The 6610-nt window shown below is 54.6% G+C and overlaps 1 long non-coding RNA gene across 1 annotated transcript; it reads right to left on the bottom strand.

The window, feature by feature from the left end:
- Nucleotides 1-2777: 2777 nt before the first annotated feature.
- On the bottom strand, nucleotides 2778-5181 carry LOC146424240 (uncharacterized). The gene is made up of 3 exons (XR_014847006.1): nucleotides 4469-5181; nucleotides 3764-3838; nucleotides 2778-2972 (listed from the first exon to the last, which is right to left on the bottom strand). It is a non-coding gene; the product is annotated as an uncharacterized LOC146424240 (long non-coding RNA).
- Nucleotides 5182-6610: the final 1429 nt, after the last annotated feature.

Raw genomic sequence — 6610 nt, 5'->3', positions numbered from 1 at the left:
GCACCCTGAACCCGAGGCGCTCACCTGCACCAGGGCACCGCAACAGGGAGGTAACACGGGGTATGTTCTCTCTTGTCAGATCCAAAACAATTCCCATGGGGCTTTCCAAAACCACTCTTCCTTGTTTATGTTCTCCAGAATCGGGACACTTCAGGGATTGCAGCGTAGTTGCAGTTTCTCTCGGAGATTCCTGACTTATTTTCCTCCCTTTGGCTTTCGTTTTGCCCAATGTACCTCAGGCTCTCTCAGTATCCACCAGGTAGCAAAGCCATTTGTCACTAAGCATTTCTTACAACACTGGGTGTGCCCCACCTCCTTAGTAAAGACTTCTCCCATTCTCCAAAGGCACTCTGCCCCAATTACTGGGGCGTTCAAAAGCCATTCTTCCATCAGAGAACACTTCTCCTACAACATACTACCTTCTTCTATAACATACTTCTAACATACTACTTCTACAACAACATACTTCTCTATTGCCATCAGCTGGGTTTCCGTACGACCCTCAGCCGAGGATGTGGGCTAGCCAAGCCTGAGGGTGCCTGCTGCAGGCGCCTCCGAGGCAACACGGGTGACTCGTGAGGAGGGAGCACAGCTCCTGGAGAGGCACTAACATGGCGTGGAGGAAACAAGACACAGAGGTGAAGGGTTGCGGGGAGGATCTCCCTGAAGCTCTCTTTATTATAACAGGGATTGGGAACACTGAGAGATGAGGGAGAGAGCCTGCTGCAGAAGTTCCGACAGCGGGTTTTGAGGGGGGAAAGTAGGGCAGAGTGAAGGGCAAGGGCCAACGTGGTGCAGCAAAGGGGCGGACACAGCGTCAGGGGGCGAATCAAATTTCTTGAGGGGTGGGTAGCAACACATAGGCAAATCACAACTTAGGGAACACAGAACATTCTGGCAAGCAGGGACGGTACAGCAGAACTTTAAACCAGTAACAACTCAGAACTTTCCAGGAGGAGGGCTGTCGCAGTCCAGTAGGCTTGCGACTGTCATCTGGCCAGGCCTTGCGCTGCCCTCTGCCAGAAGCCCCGGCTAGTCTTCCACAATGCGGGCAACCTGGGCGGCTGATTCACCCCGAGCGAGCTCAGTCTCCGGTGAGTGGTAGATGCACCTGATGTCAACGACCATGCACGACAAAAAGAACCGAGAGACGGAGGAAGTCCCAAAAAACCAGCCTTTAATGGAGGGCCCCTGTGCAGGGGGTTTTAAGGGAGGGAAGAAGGGGATGGGAGAAGGGGCAGTAGCCAATAGGGAGCAGTGGAGGGAAGAGTTGATTGGGGGCAGGTCAAATCAATCAACATGCAGGGAAGGGGGTGCGCGAACAGCCAATCACAAAACAAGCAGCAACGACCTTTCCAGGAAAGAGGGGGGTGTACGCAAATCAGGAGGGGTAGCAAACTTTTAACCAACCAACAACTAGGAAAACTCAAAGTTTGAGGGGAGGAGGGCGGAGAGTCAAATCTCTTTTTCCACCACCAGCTCCTCCTCAAAGGAGTCCAGCTCCTCAGGGAGAGAGTCAGGCAGGCCCACAGCATTGACCCTCAACAGAGGGCAGGGAGCTAGACCTCAATGTTGCCCCCGGACCCCTCCCACGAGGAGGAGTCTTGGTCTTCTGGCGGGAAATATGCTTGGCTGACACCAACCACTGAGGCCTGCCCCTCTACACTTCTCCAGCCCCTTCCCTCTTGAGTTAAAACTGCGGCTTCGCTCTCTCAGATCGGGCAATGGGCCTTGAAGCCACAACTAAAAGGCAAGCCGCCGCGCCGAGCGCTGGCTAGACACGCCGCCGCAGTGAAGCTCGCTGGCTAGACGACAAAGTCTCAGGGGATGGAGGCAAGCAGGAACCAAGGTGGAGACACAGAAATGCAGGCGCTTGAGTCCAGAATCCAAAGTTTTACTAGCAGGTAGCCGGCAGGGAAGGTCACAGGGAACAGAGAGGTACAAGGATTTGGGGCTCAAGAGCCTTGAGCACACTGAGACACTGGCTTGAGAGGGGGGAGATATGGGGCCAATCAAGGGAGGCTTTAGGGGAGATAGACAGGGACATTGAACAATGAGGATACAACAGGGGAGGATACGATCTTCGAAAAACCAATGGGGGAGCCCGCCTGGGGAGAACAAAGAAGAACTTTCCAAAAGGATGACAAAATAGAGGATATGGGAGGAGAGATGTGCAGGGCCAATGAGCTCGCTGCCTGGTGCATATTCATGACACCAGCCACAGGGCCTCACTTCATACTCAGGACTCTTCTTCAATAACCAAAGCCTCACTTCATACTCAGGACTCTTCTTCAATGGCTGCTGCCCCTGGCAGCTGGTCACTCGTGCTCATTTGAGCAAGAGCCACCGCAACATTTAACAATCCCTTTTCTTCCCAGACTTTCCCAAATACTACGGCTTCTCCGTCCTTAGATAAAACAAAACGGTGGCATTTCCACCCTTAGACAAAAGAAAAAAGATGGCGTTCCCACTCTCACAAAAGAAAGGACGTAAGATAGCGTTCCTGCCAAAACGTTTTTCCCACCCTCAAAACAACTCAGATCTTCCAGTAATGAGCCCATATATTCCAGACCATATTTTACCCTCTCAATCTACAAAAAAAAAAACAACTTTGGTTTATCCCTTAAAGTTTCTCTTTTTGATTCCTGTTTTACCACTACCTGCTCACACCACTTCTTACCGCCTGGAGTCCACTCTTACACACACATCAATAAAATACACCCAAACAAAAATTCCCTATTACCCCCCAGAGCCCCAGCGCGCTTTGCTCACTCTCCTTTTCACTCTCTCTACTGCAGTCCACACACATCACATACCTGCTTTTTTCAGAGAATCACATTCTAAATTTGAATCCCTCCCTCCTGTGTACCTCAGCTCACCGGTCTCCCCAGAGTACACTCTTTATGTACACCACCTGGCCAAACATGGTACCCGAGTGGTCAGCCCCAAAGACTGACTTCCCCCTCGCCCACCTCTAATAATGTTTAAAAGGTCCGCTTCGTGCGCCTAGCCTCGTACGGGCTTCTCGGAGCTCCTGCACGGTCAAGGAGGGACCCCGCAGGCTCTCCGGGCAGGCGGTCCAGATCCTTCGAGCCGCAGTAGGGTGGCAGTGGGGGTTTGCCTCAGGGTCGCCCAATTGGTCGAGGAGACCCCGGCGCAATGGCCAGTGCCAGCCGCGCGAGCAAGACGAATTGGGCCGGATGCCCTCAGAGTAAAGCAGTCCCAGGCAGGCGAAGGCGAGCAAGGCACCAGTTTATTGAGGAGGCAGGCGGGGGAGGTGCGTCACTCGAGCCCTCGAGGCAACTCGGCAGGGAGTCCCGGTGCGAGGCACGGGAGGGGGTTCCCTAGCAACTGGGTTGCTGAGCCGAGCAGCCCCGAGCGCGGGCAGGACACGACCTTTTAAGGGGGGCTACGGGGTTTCTTGGGGCGGAGATCAGGGGCGGGACCAACCGGGGAAGGGAATACATCATAGGGAGCAAATCAGGCATAACTGGGCAGGGAGTACATAGAACCAATGGGAGCGGGGCAGCAACAGAACATTCTGGGGGTAGGCAGCAACAGGGGAGGAGCAGGGGAGGGTACAGCAAACTTAGAACCAATAAACTTAACACAAACTTTTGGAGGGAGGGAGAGTGCAGCCTACAGCCCGGCCTCCTCCGAGTCCCAGGAGATGTTGTCAGGAGAGGCATCCGCTTGTACGGGATGTAACTCTATATGTTGGGACTCGGGATCAGCAGCCTCGGGCTGCTGCACTACTACACACCTCGGATCACATCTGAGGTGGCCCCAGTATCTCAGGTCTTGGAGTCACTAGCTTTCTGTTTCTTCCCTCCCTGTACTCCCTGTATGTGGAGGTAGCCTCTGTGGGTGCCACACGACCCAGGAGCTCGTGGAAGGGAGAGACCACGGGAGCTGGCAATCAGGGCTCCGAGGGAGCTGAAAAGCTGTCGATGGGTCGCAGAAGAGAAACGAGAGACGCAGTCCACTTTGCCGGTGCTCCAAGAAGGGTTTATTGAAGGGTGAGAGGAGGCATGAAGGGAGTAGGAGAGGACTTGGAGGCAGCAACAGAGTGGCCCCAAGCACACTCATGCAGCAACAGTTATAGTGGGAGGAGAAAGGGAAGGAGGAGGCTAGGGGAGCCAATAGGGAAAGGGAGATTTTTGAACGACAACACTTTTGATAACAGTACTATATAGAACTCCAATCAGCTATTTCCTCTAACGGGGACAAAGAAAAACATTCTGGAACCAAAACCGTATTTGTCATCAGGGGAGGAGGGGAAGAGTAGTGAATGGCTGACAAGCTTGGTCCCTACAAATGACCCAGCGGGCAAGGGATCATGGGACTTACTCTTTTGTCACCCTAACCTAGGGAGCGTATCATGCCCATGAGCCATCCCCATCTCCCTCCCACGGGGCTGGGGCACTCAGGTGTGCCATGGCCACCGTGACACCTGTACAATCCGCACTCCTGTACTCCTTTTACAATCACTCCCAGAGACTCGTATACAGAAATTCGAATTGCTCCCTACTCCCACTCACTTCCCAGGGGTCCGTCAGGACTTGAATTCCGTCCCTTTTTCTGTACAAGGCTTGAAGCCCTAACTCCGATGCATCCCGCTGAGCCAGGTGCTCCTTGTGTACCTCCAGCACACGGAGATGCACCGTGCTAGGACTCTTTGTGAACCCACAGTGGTCTAGGGGTGCAGAACATGGGGCAGCACGACCCCACCCCCACAGAAAATGCTCTCCCATTCTTCTTCAGGCCTACATTTACACTACACTTACACTAAAGCTTTATCTCGCCTACATCCACTCTCCAACTCCATCTCCAGCTCACCTACATTCACTCTGCCCCTACAGTCCCTCAGCAGGAGGCAGGGTCTCTGCAGGGTCACTCCTCTGCCCCAAAGACACCAAAGTCCCACCCTCCCTGTCTGCTGACACCGCTCACTCACCAGTCTCTCCACAGTCACCTCCGCTCAAAGCTGTGGGGAGAAGCAACAAGGTGCAGCAGGGTGGACCCTGAGTCACCACACACCACAGTTGTGCCTCCAGCAAGGCTCGGCTAGGGTCTGGGGGGGACAGCCTGGGTGTTCCCAAACACCCACCTGCCCATGGACCCCTCTGCCCACACCACACACCCCATCAGGGCTGACTGTAGCAGAAAATGAAGTTACTCCCCTGCCATCTCACCCCTCTCCCTCCACCAATCCGGATTCCTGCCCCTCAGCCACAAGCACCACTCCCCATCACACCGGCCATGCCTCTGACCTCCCAGTGCCCAGCCTCAGCCACTCTCCCGGCACAGGGCTCTGCCAGAGGAGAAGGAGCCAAAACAGCAGAGCTCCAGCTGCCCCAGCACCAGGCACAGTGCCAGCCACTCCCTGCTCCTCCTCTATGGAGCTGACAACAAGAGGAAAGGCACGCAAGGTGGCCAAGCCTTGGCTGCCACTGCCCTTGTGCCTGCCACCTGCACAGCTGCAAAGGGAAAACAGAAATGGTTCCTTCTTCTGACTCCATGGCCACAAGAAGAAGATGCCACAATGCAGAGCCTGTCCCTGGCTGCAGCTCCTCTGCAACCAGGCATCTCACCATGCTGACCACACCATGCCTTGCAAGCACCTTTCCATGGCCACACTCTCCAGGGCACATGCTGAATGTCCCTATGCTGCTCTGGCCTGCCCTGCAGGGGATGCTGAGGTCACTGCTGCCAGCACAAGCCTCTCAGGCCACATCCAATGCAAGGACACATGCACAGTATCCCCCATGCCTCTATGCCATGGCCAGAACGGAACAGGCCTGCAGCTCATTAGGCCAACCAGCAACGGCCCATGCTAGCCACGAAGCTGCAGGACAGCCCCACAAGAGCTCAGCAACCACAGGTGAGGACACTGAGCCTCTTCCTCATGGCTCTGCACCCACAAAGAGCTGCCTCCACCTCTCTCTGCTAGCACAGCACACGCACGCTGCACATAGACACTGAGCCAACCAAGTGACTCAAGCTCCAGCCGCTCTGCACGGCTGGCCAAGTGTCCCTGCAGCATCACCCCAACGCCCTGCTCTATCCCAGCCACGCTGCCTCAAGGGCAGGACAGGGCAGGGCAGAGACATGTGGCTCCAGCAGGTGCCCACAGCCCAGCCTGGCCCCAGACATCAGGGACACTGGAGCCCAGGTGGGCACTCTGTACCAGACACAAGCACAAATACCCGACACACTCTGGTATTTCCCCATAAATCTCCAGCAGCCACAGACCCACAACTTCTCAGACACCTCCAACGCCATAAAAATCCACAACAAGCCCATCTTCAACATCCCACTACATGGTCCCCTACATCAAAACACAACTGGTTCTTTGTCTTCAAAATAGCTGGCTCAGGGCCATAGAGGTCTGCTGGGCCTGTTCACCAAGCCAGCATTCAATTTTGTTAATATCGCCCAGTGTTTTGGCTAATGCAACCCAGGGGAGCAGGATGGAGGCAGCAATCCTCGTAGGTTTGGGCCATGTAACAATTTTGCTATCACAGCTTTCTTCCAATTCAGTAACATCCCTTTTTTGATGTGCCAATTGTGCCGAATTCTTCCAATTTAGAAGCTGCTCTTTATCTGG

This window comes from Lichenostomus cassidix, chromosome Z (genome assembly GCF_008360975.1).
Source record: "Lichenostomus cassidix isolate B80296 chromosome Z, HeHo_3.0, whole genome shotgun sequence".
In the NCBI taxonomy this organism is placed as follows: Eukaryota; Metazoa; Chordata; class Aves; order Passeriformes; family Meliphagidae; genus Lichenostomus; species Lichenostomus cassidix.
The sequence above is the reverse complement of the archived record's forward strand: the minus strand, read 5'-3'. Positions and strand labels throughout refer to the sequence as shown.